The sequence below is a fragment of the Pistacia vera genome, unplaced genomic scaffold (assembly GCF_008641045.1).
Source record: "Pistacia vera cultivar Batoury unplaced genomic scaffold, PisVer_v2 Contig226, whole genome shotgun sequence".
Lineage (NCBI taxonomy): Eukaryota > Viridiplantae > Streptophyta > Magnoliopsida > Sapindales > Anacardiaceae > Pistacia > Pistacia vera.
The window spans coordinates 137,004-147,131 of NW_022196031.1; the positions used below are offsets into that span (position 1 = coordinate 137,004).

Genomic DNA, 10,128 nt, shown 5'->3' on the forward strand with positions numbered 1-10,128 from the left:
AATCATTGATAACTAGTGTGTTGTCATAGGCAACCAAGATTAAAAACCTTCCTAACCTAACTATTGAACTATAAATAGGGTAAGCAAGGGTCGATCCCACGAAAAGTGTCTAGCCGAATTTTCGATGATGTGAATAAGGCTGGGGGGGGGGGGGGGGGTTGGGTAAAACAGAAAACAATCTTAGCCAAAAACAATTCAATTCGAAATCAATTAATATAACGAAACTTAGTCTCAGTCAACATCCACCATCGGAATCTTACAACTGATCATTGATGCAAAAGTAAGTCAATTCTTACTTTGAATATTCACCGTTGGAACTATTTTCCTATCTCTCCTTAATTGTAATTAATTAGGAAACAAGCGATCTTAATTAATCTTACCATTAAACAACCCTAGACAAGCGCTAAAGATTTAATCTAATGGCAGCCTTAAGAATAAGAGAAATCGATGAAGCTAAACAACACAAACACAAGCGGTTGTATTTAATTTAGTTGAATGTTCCTCTTAAGATTACCAATTCCTGACGCAGCAAATTATTAACCCTAATTGCTTCACAAGTTAGAGGGATCAAACAATTACGGATTTGATATCAAACTTAGCAATAGATTGCAACAAATAATCCACTAGTAGGCCTCCTAGTAATTAAATGCATCAATCATGAAGATATGCACAGAATAACATTCAATACTCAAACAAGAAAATTGAACACTAAAATAAAATAGATTAGATCTAACAATTGGTTGATTCCGAGGTCTCCGTTTCCTTCGACCAAGTTACAAAAATCAGCCACTCATGGCCATAAACAAAAACTCCAAAAAGAAAGAAAATTCCAGAGAAGAAAAGAGAGAGAGGCGTGGTGTGTGTCCTCAATCTGATCTCTCTCTCCTTTTAAACATATCCAATTCAAGTATTTGAATTCCACTAAATCTCCTAAAAAATATTCTACTATCCTAAAATAACATTTATCCTAATCTAATTAATTGGAAATAAAATAAAGTCCTAAAATAAAATAGGAAAGTGGTGATTCTGAGATGTAACTTGTATGCCACATGTCTTCAAATCTTCCAATAATAAACTGCCCAATTGATTTGCATGACAAGGTAGAATGCTCTAGGACGTCCAATGCAGATGTGTCAACTTCAAGCTCGATTACAACCTTGATACAGCGAGTATCTCTCCAAACTCAAAACATGAAAGTTGTAGATCTCTTTCTTAATGTGCCACAGAATTTTGAATCATCTCAATCGGATCTCCGATGAGAGAGTTATGCCCAGATTATGAAGCAGTGTCGAAACTGTCTGAATTCACCTAATTAGTTCCGTTTTGCAATTAACACCTCCATTTGCTTCCTAAATCAAAATAAAGTAATAATGAGTACAATTAGGCAACAAATACGTATAAAAGACTAAACACTAAGGTTGGTAAATATGACATTTTGCATTCCCATCAATAACGTTCGCATCAATTGGCACATCAATACCCCTAAAAAATACATGCCCAGGATTACACTCAAGGAAGTTGGCATAAAACTCTCTCACTATCGGTTCTATGGCTAAATGTTCAGGGTCACTCATGAATCTGTCCCACTTTCTCCCTCGACTCCATTCTTCTGCAAGGATAGTGGTTAACCCATGCTCAGCAATAAACCCCTTATCTTTTCTTTTGATTGCACCTTCATAACGTTGTCGAGCCTTTTCACTAACAAACCTATTGTCTACTTGTTTCCCTTTTCCTTTACCCTTGGAAGCTATTTTGATTGGCATGTTTGGTTTTCACTGTGAATACTCAAATGTACCCCCAAACTAAGAATTCAACCAAAAAATTCAACGCTAAGTGCCCTTACTACTGACCACAACACTCCTGAATATACACCAAAGTTTTGAAATTTTGCACCTACACCCCCAAACTAACTATTCTTCCAAACTCAAACAAAACACTCCACAATCAAAAACCCAACTTCTTCAACACCACACAAAGCAAAATCCACACTCCTTTAATCAATATCAAACCACAAACTTCACCAAAAATCCACAACTCAATTCATTCAATCAATATCTCAAAATTAAAGCACTACAAACAAAATTGATCAATTTAAAGGTTGGAGAACTCAAAATCTTACCAATCCCAAGATGAATGCACCAGTAATCTCACCAATTTTGGCCTAGATTGCAAGATCCCCAATTTTTGAAAACCAAGGGTTTCCAAAATTTTCTTCAAATTTTCGCGAAAATCTTTGCTAAAATGAGTTGATTTAGTGTTTGTGAGGGTTAAGGAGTGAGGTATAGGGATGGAAATTCACTGGAGAAGCTCTGGATTGAAGGTGGAAGTGTTTGGATCTTGGGTGGAGTTTGAAACTTTTCGCGAAAATGAAGAGTCGCGTTGAGAATTTATATAAAACAGTTTTTGCCACAGCGAAGTTCTTCATGTATACGCAAAACCCAGTTGATGCCGCGGAGAAAAATTCCAGTGAAAACGTCACCACGGCGAACTTTCCATAGCTCAATTCCGCAATACCTTCTATGCCGCGACAAAGAACATTGTCTCACTGTGGCAAAAAATTCCAGAGAAAACAATGTCGCGGCGAAGAACTTACTTCGTCGGGGCGAAGTCTAGGACCTTTCGAATTCCTTTTCTTGCAAAATGTACTTCACCACGGTGAAAACTGGAACATTTCCGCTTCTCACCTTAATTCGATAATTCACCTGAAACACCCAAAAACACACGAAATTAAAATTATTCTTATTCATAAAACAACTAAACAAATTCAAAACAATACACAAACAAACAACAAATGAAAACACTTGGGTTGCCTCCCAAGAAGCGCTTGTTTATAGTCGGAAGCTCGACTTTCTCAAGTCCTCATGTCGGGATGTCAAGTTGGATGGGAAATGACTTGCAACTCATCACCCCATCAATGTATGGCTTCAATCTCTTTCCATTGACCTTAAATGTGCCCTTTTCTTCATGTGACACCTCTACCGCCCCATATGGGTAAACTCTTGTAACTATGAAAGGTCTGGACCATCTAGACTTAAGTTTTCCAGGGAAGAGCCTAAGTCTAGAATTATACAACAAAACTTTCTGACCCACTTCAAACTTCTTCTTCTTGATATGCTTGGCATGCCACTTCTTGGTCTTTTCTTTGTAAATTCGAGCATTCTCATACGCTTTATGACGGATCTCGTCGAGTTCATTCAATTTCAGCATCCTTTCCTCCCCAGCAGCTCGTAAATCCATGTTTAACTACTTGACTGCCTAATATGCTTTATGCTCACGTTCCACCGGCAAGTGGCATGCTTTCCCATATACTAACCTAAATGGAGACATACCAATTGGAATCTTGAATGTAGTGCGGTATGCCCATAATGCATCATCTAATTTCTGTGACCAATCCTTCCTAAATGCATTAACTATCTTCTCTAAAATTCCTTTAAGTTCTTTGTTCGACAGTTCCACTTGCTCGCTGATCTAAGGATGGTATGGTGTAGCCACTCTATGTTTCACTCCATATTTTTCAAATAGGGCATCTAATTGCCTATTGCAAAAATGAGACCCCCCATCACTGATGATTGCCCGTGGTACCCCAAATCTTGAGAAAATGTTCTTTCTAACAAAGTTAACCACCACCCTGGCATCATTGGATGGCAATGCAACTGCTTCTACCCATTTCGAAACATAATCCACCGCTACCAAAATGTACATGTTCCCATAAGAATTTGGGAAATGACCTATGAAGTCAATTCCCCACACATCAAACAGCTCAACAACTAGGATATTGTTCAACGGCATCTCATCTCTCCTTGAAATATTTTCACTCCATTGACATTGGTTGCATTCCTAAACCACTTGAAAGGCATCCTTGAATAGGGTTAGCCAATAAAACCCAGATTGAAGGACCTTGGCTGCTGTCCTAGTTCCTCCAAAATGACAACCCACTTCCTTCTCATGGCAATATCGTAGAATACTCTCAATCTCCTCTTCTAGGACACACCTATGTATTATCTTATCAGTACAATGTCTATACAGAAATGGTTCTTCCTAGAAATAATACTTTAAGTTAGAGAAAAACTTCCTCTTTTGTTGGAAGTCATGCCAATTGGGAGCACTCTTGATGACAAGTAGTTTGCAATATCTACATACCCAGGTGCTTCTTCAACTCTCATCAATTTCTCATCCGGGAAGGTCTCCTTGATTTGAGCTTCCTCATCACTTCCCTGGGTTGGTCATTCAATCCTTGACAAATGATCTGCCACTACATTTTCTGACCCTTTTTTATCTTGGATCTCCAACTCAAACTCTTGTAGTAATAGGATCTATCTAATCAGCCGAGGTTTCGCTTCTTGCTTTGCCAACAGGTGTTTGAGTGCCGAATGATCCGTGTAAACTATCACCTTAGCACCTAGAAATAAGAACAAAATTTGTCAGATGCAAAAACCATGGCTAACAACTCTTTTTTAGTAGTTGTGTAATTCAACTGTGCATCAGTGAGTGTCTTGCTAGCATACTGAATTACATGCAAAACTTTGTTCTTTTTTTGTCCTAAAACTACTCCTAGTGCAAAATCACTAGCATCACACATCAATTCAAACAGTAGTCCCTAATCGGGAACTACAATAATAGGTGTAGACACTAATAGTTTCTTAAGCGTTTGAAAAGCATGCATGCATTCATCATCAAAATCAAAAGGAACATCCTTAATCAGTAAATTGCAAAAGGGTTTAGAGATTTTAGAGAAATCCTTGATAAGCCGTCTATAGAACCCCGCATGCCTCAAGAAACTCTGAACTGCCTTAACATTTGCAGGTGGTGGCAACTTCTCAATCACTTCTATTTTTGCTCAATCTACTTTGATGCCGTCCTTTGAAATTCTGTGACTGAGTACTATTCCTTTCTATACCATGAAATGACATTTCTCCCAATTGAGCACCAAATTTGTCTCCTGACATCACTGCAAAACAAATGAGAGATTAGATAAACAAAAAAGAACCAAAAACAGAGAAGTCATCCACAAAGACTTCTATGAACCGCTCCACCATGTCACCAAAGATTTACATCATGCATTTCTGAAATGTGGTTGGTGCATTGTACAACCAGAAAGGCATCCTTCTATAAGTAAAAGTGCCATAGGGACAAGTGAATGTCATCTTCTCTTGATCTTCAGGAGCAATGGCAATCTGATTATATCCTAAAAAACCATCCAAGAAACAATAGTAAGCATGCCCTGCCAATCTCTCCAACATTTGGTCGATGAAAGGAAGTGGGAAATGATCCATCCTTATCGCTTCATTCAATTTTCAGTAGTCAATACACACCCTCCAACCCGTGACTATCCTAGTTGGTATCAATTCATTACTTTCATTATGTACCACTATGATACCACCTTTCTTTGGAACCACTTGCACCGAGCGCACCCATGGACTTTCTGAAATAGGATAAATTATGCCCACATCTAAAAGTTTCACCACTACCTTCATAAAAGGATTCAATCTCCGTTGTGGTTGTACCCTAGGCTTGACATCATCTTCCATGAGTATCTTATGCATACAAAAGGATGGAGATATGCCTCTAATGTCCGAAATAGTCCATCCAATTGCTGATCTATGCTCCTTTAACACCGGAATCAACCGCTCTTTTTCCAAATTACTCAACCTTGAATTGATGATCACTAGGAAGGTTTCTGCTTCACCAAGATACACATATTTAAGGTGAGAAGGTAAAGGCTTTAGTTCAAGTTTTGGAGGTTCCTCAGTTCTTGCCTTTTCCTTCTCTTTCTCAATATCAAACTCTTCAAATTCTGGATCTTGGCTTGCATTTATCGGCTGAAGTGCTTCCAAAAATCTAGCACACTCATTCTTTGTTGGCTCATCTACCTCTATCATTTTTTATTGGGGAATACACACTTCTAGAGGTAGTTGAGGGGTGTTCTCTTCAATAGCCTCTGCTACTAGTCTATCCACCACGTCTACACTAAAACACGAATCCGACTCTGATGGAAATTTCATGGCCTCAAAAACGTTGAACGTTACTATTTCATCTTGGACCCTTAACAGCAACTTTCCTTCTTGCACATCAATGAGGGCTCTTTCGGTGGCCAGAAATGGTTGCCCTAAAATGAGAGGCATTTCCTTGTCCTCTTCCATGCCTAACCCAACAAAGTCCGCAGGAAAGATAACTTTGTCCACCGTCACCAAAACATCTTCAACTATTCCTCTCGGATGCTTGATGGATCTATCTACAAGCTGCAAAGATATGGTCGTTGGCTTCACTTCACCAATCCCTAATCTCCTGAAAATAGAAAAAGGCATTAGATTTATGCTTGCACCTAAATCACATAAAACTCTATCAAAAGTAATGTCTCCTATAACATAAGGAATAGTAAAATTCCCTAGATCTTTGAGTTTTAGGGGTAGCTTCTTCTGTAGAATGGCGCTACACTCCTCTGTAAGCATCACGGTTTCCTTATCTTCTAACTTCCTTTTGTTTGATAAAATCTCCTTGAGAAATTTTGCATAGCTTGGCATCTGTTGCAATGCATCTGCAAAAGGAATGTTAATATGCAGTTTTTTAAATATTTCAATGAATTTGGAAAACTGCTTATCTTGATTTTTCTTTCTGAGTCTCTGAGGAAAAGGCACAGGAGAGGCGTGATGTGCCAACTCTGGTGGTATCTCGGGAAATGGCAATTTCTCTTTCTTTTGCCTCTGCCTCTCTTCCCGCTTTTGTTCATCTTCCCTATAACTGGTTGGCTTCTCTTCAGCAATGATCTCTTCGTCAACTTCTTTATCAGAATCTTCATTTTCTTTTGGTGGGCTTTCCTCTTTCCTTGATTGCTCTATCTCTTCCAAGACTGTCCCACTCTGCAGAGTTATTGCATTCGCTTGGTCACATGGGTTTGTCACCGTGTTGCTTGGTATGGAACCCTGTGGTCTCTCATTTAGCTTATCGGCCAATTAACTCACCTATACCTCCAAGTTTCGAATGGACGCACCTTGGTTTTTGAAATTCGACCTCATCTCATTCATAAAACCTGTGGTCTCTTGCATAAATTTTTCGAACATATCCTCCAGTTTTGTGAATCTTTGCTCCCCTAGTTAATTGTTCACCCCCGCTTGGTTGTTTGGCATCACTCTTTGGTTCCATTGATTGTTCTACTGATTCTGTTGATGTTGATTGCCCCATGACAAGTTCGGATGATTCCTCCAACCAGGATTATATGTGTTGGAGAACTAATTGTTCTATTGCCTCTAATTTCCTGCCAAGTAGTTAACTTGTTCTGATGATGATGACGCTGAAGCAAATGTGTTCCCCACTTGACATTCACTGCTCACATGATTACTTGCACAAAAATCATAAGTTAGTTGAGGTGCTTGAATAGAATTTACCTGCATACTTCCCAACTGCTTCTGAAGTGTTGTAAGTTGGGCTGAAATGGTCATGTATGCATCAACTTCATGAAGACCCATAGATTTCTTTGATTGTATCCTTTCATTCGGTCTTTGATAATTGTTGCTTGCCAGAACTTCAAGCAACTCATGAGCTTCTTCAGGTGTCTTGTTTTGCAATGCTCCTCGCGATGCTGCATCCACCATTGTTTGCACAGTAACCATCAATCCATTATAAAACGTTTGGACTTGCATCCAAACTAGCAAACCATGGTGTGGACACCTCCTCAGTAGTTCCTTGTATCTTTCCCATGCCTCATATAATGATTCGGACTCTTCCTATAGAAACAATGTGACATCATTTCTCATCTTCGCAGATTTTGCTAGAGGAAAGAATTTGGTTAGGAACTTCTATGCTAATTCATTCCATATTGTGATCGTTCCTAGTGGTAGTGCCATTAACCATCCCTTTGCTTTATCCCTCAATGAAAAAGGGAACAATCTCAATCTGATGGCGTCATCTGACACTCTATTTGACTTGAAGGTATCACAAATCTCTAAAAGTTTGCAATGTGCAGATTGGATCTTCCTTCAAATCTCCCTTAAACTGTACCGACTGCTGGATCATCTGGATGATTGCCGGCTTTATTTCGAAAGTGTTGGCTTGTACTGCTAGTCTAGTTATACTTGACCCACTGCCATCAACCGTGGGAATTGAGAATTCCCTTAGTGTTCTATTTTCTGCCATCTCAACAACTATGGCCTCTCATTCCCTTCTCTCTCTGTTAAGTCTTCTTGTGGTTCGTTCAATCTCTGGATCTACAGGAACCACTGACTGACGTCTAGCTCTTCGCATAAACTATACGGAAAGAGAGAAAAAGTGAGATCACAAGCTAACAAAAAAGAACAACAAAAATTAACCAATAAACAATTAAAACAAAAAAAATTAAAACTCCAATCTAGCTAACACAAGAAAAATTCAATGTTAACACCAAAATCAATCCCCAGCAACGGTGCCAAAAACTTGATGCGTTGTAACTACAACATGCAATATATAGCAAGTGCACTAGTCGCACAAGTAATAAAGTGATAAGTGAAGTATGGTTCCCACGAGGATTGTTTGTTAAGCACTAATTTTTCCTAATTGTTTTCAAGTTGGAGAAATCGAAAAGTGTTGGATTTACGGGAGAAACTTAAACTAAATTGAAACCAAAATTTACTAAGTAATTCAAAGGCTAATTAATGAAAGCAAGATTAAAGCAAGAGTAATATCAAGTAAAACAAACGGTTAGGGTTTTGACTTCATTAGGATTCTATGAATTAATTCTACAAATCATGTTACTTCTACACTCACATGCACGGATTGTAAATCGAACTCCCTAATGTGTAAAACATACCTTCTCAGGCTATGAATTCCTACTTTTCCCTATTAAACTTCCATACCCAACAAATTGAAGATTAATAGATTCAAGTTCATTAATCTAATGGAATCCTAGATTGATTTCATTGATTCTCAAACCTATCTCTAGCGTTCAATACAACAATGGTGATTACCCCAAGAAGCTCATACATGATTCATTTCTCAATCTCATCATGTTCAATAAATAAAATCAATAAAAACCAGAATAATCGCACAATCCATGCACTAGAATGTAAAAACAACAATAATCTATTGATTAACCATATAAATCCGAATTACATCAAAACCCTAACCCAAAGTGAGTTAGTTCATAATGAAATTAATAAAAATTGTAAGAAAAGTAGTTAACATGTTGAAACAAAGAGAAAAGAGTAAAGATCTCCCCTAATTGATGAATCCACAAGGTTAAACTCAAATCTTCTCTTCTTTTCCCCTAAAATGTCAAAGCTGCTCTAAACCAAAACGAACCCTTCTCAAAATGTCTAAGTTTTTCTTATATAGTCCGTCCAAAAACCTCAAAACTTTCCTAAAATAAAACTGTGCATTTTAATGAAAAACTGAAAATCGTAGACTTCGCCGCGGCAACGAATTCCTAAGAGCTTATCGGCGCGGCGAAGAAAGAACTTTGCTGCGGCGAACCTTGCTGAACAATTCTGAAATTACAGAATTGCCTTCTGCTTGCTTCCTTGCTTGAATCTTCAATCTTTGATGCTCTCCAATGGGAGCAAGCTTCATTGTGCTTCAAATCCGCTTCAGAACTTCTCCGAATTTTGAGATTCGCTCGCTTCTAGGTCCAAAAACTCGATTCCGCTCATTATTCCCTCAAAGTGCATGTTTTGGCCTGAAACATAAAACATATGAAATTAAATTGCAATTTAGGCAAAAACGACATAAGAAGTATCCAAAATCCGGCCAAAAAGCCTCAATAAAACAGTATAATCCTCAGATTATCAACTGTCCCTAGTGAACCCATAGAGCGGCAAAGGGCACGCTCGCAGGTTCCTTTCTGTGAATCCCATTCCTCGGAAGGCTCCCAAGAAAATAATGTTTGCCATGCTCCCGTTGTCGACCATAACCCTTAATACTCTTGCATTGCCAATCCTTGCTGTGATTACAATCGCGTCATGATTATGACGAGGGGATGTTTCGCACTCGTCGATTGTGAACCCCACTGCCTCGTTTTCCTGTTTGGGTCGCTTGGGCGACTTTTGTTCGTAACTCATTATTTAGAGGACCGAGTTCGTTATGGCCTCCCGAGCGTATTGCTCGCAGGCTCGCCTCAAGCTTCTCGCTATATTCGATCCTCTATAGATCATATTCACGAAG

The 10,128-nt window shown here is 38.6% G+C and overlaps 1 non-coding gene across 1 annotated transcript; it reads left to right on the forward strand.

Moving 5' to 3' along the window:
• Positions 1 to 7,647: 7,647 nt before the first annotated feature.
• Positions 7,648 to 7,754, forward strand: LOC116130911. The gene has a single exon (XR_004128151.1). It is a non-coding gene; the product is annotated as a small nucleolar RNA R71 (small nucleolar RNA).
• Positions 7,755 to 10,128: the final 2,374 nt, after the last annotated feature.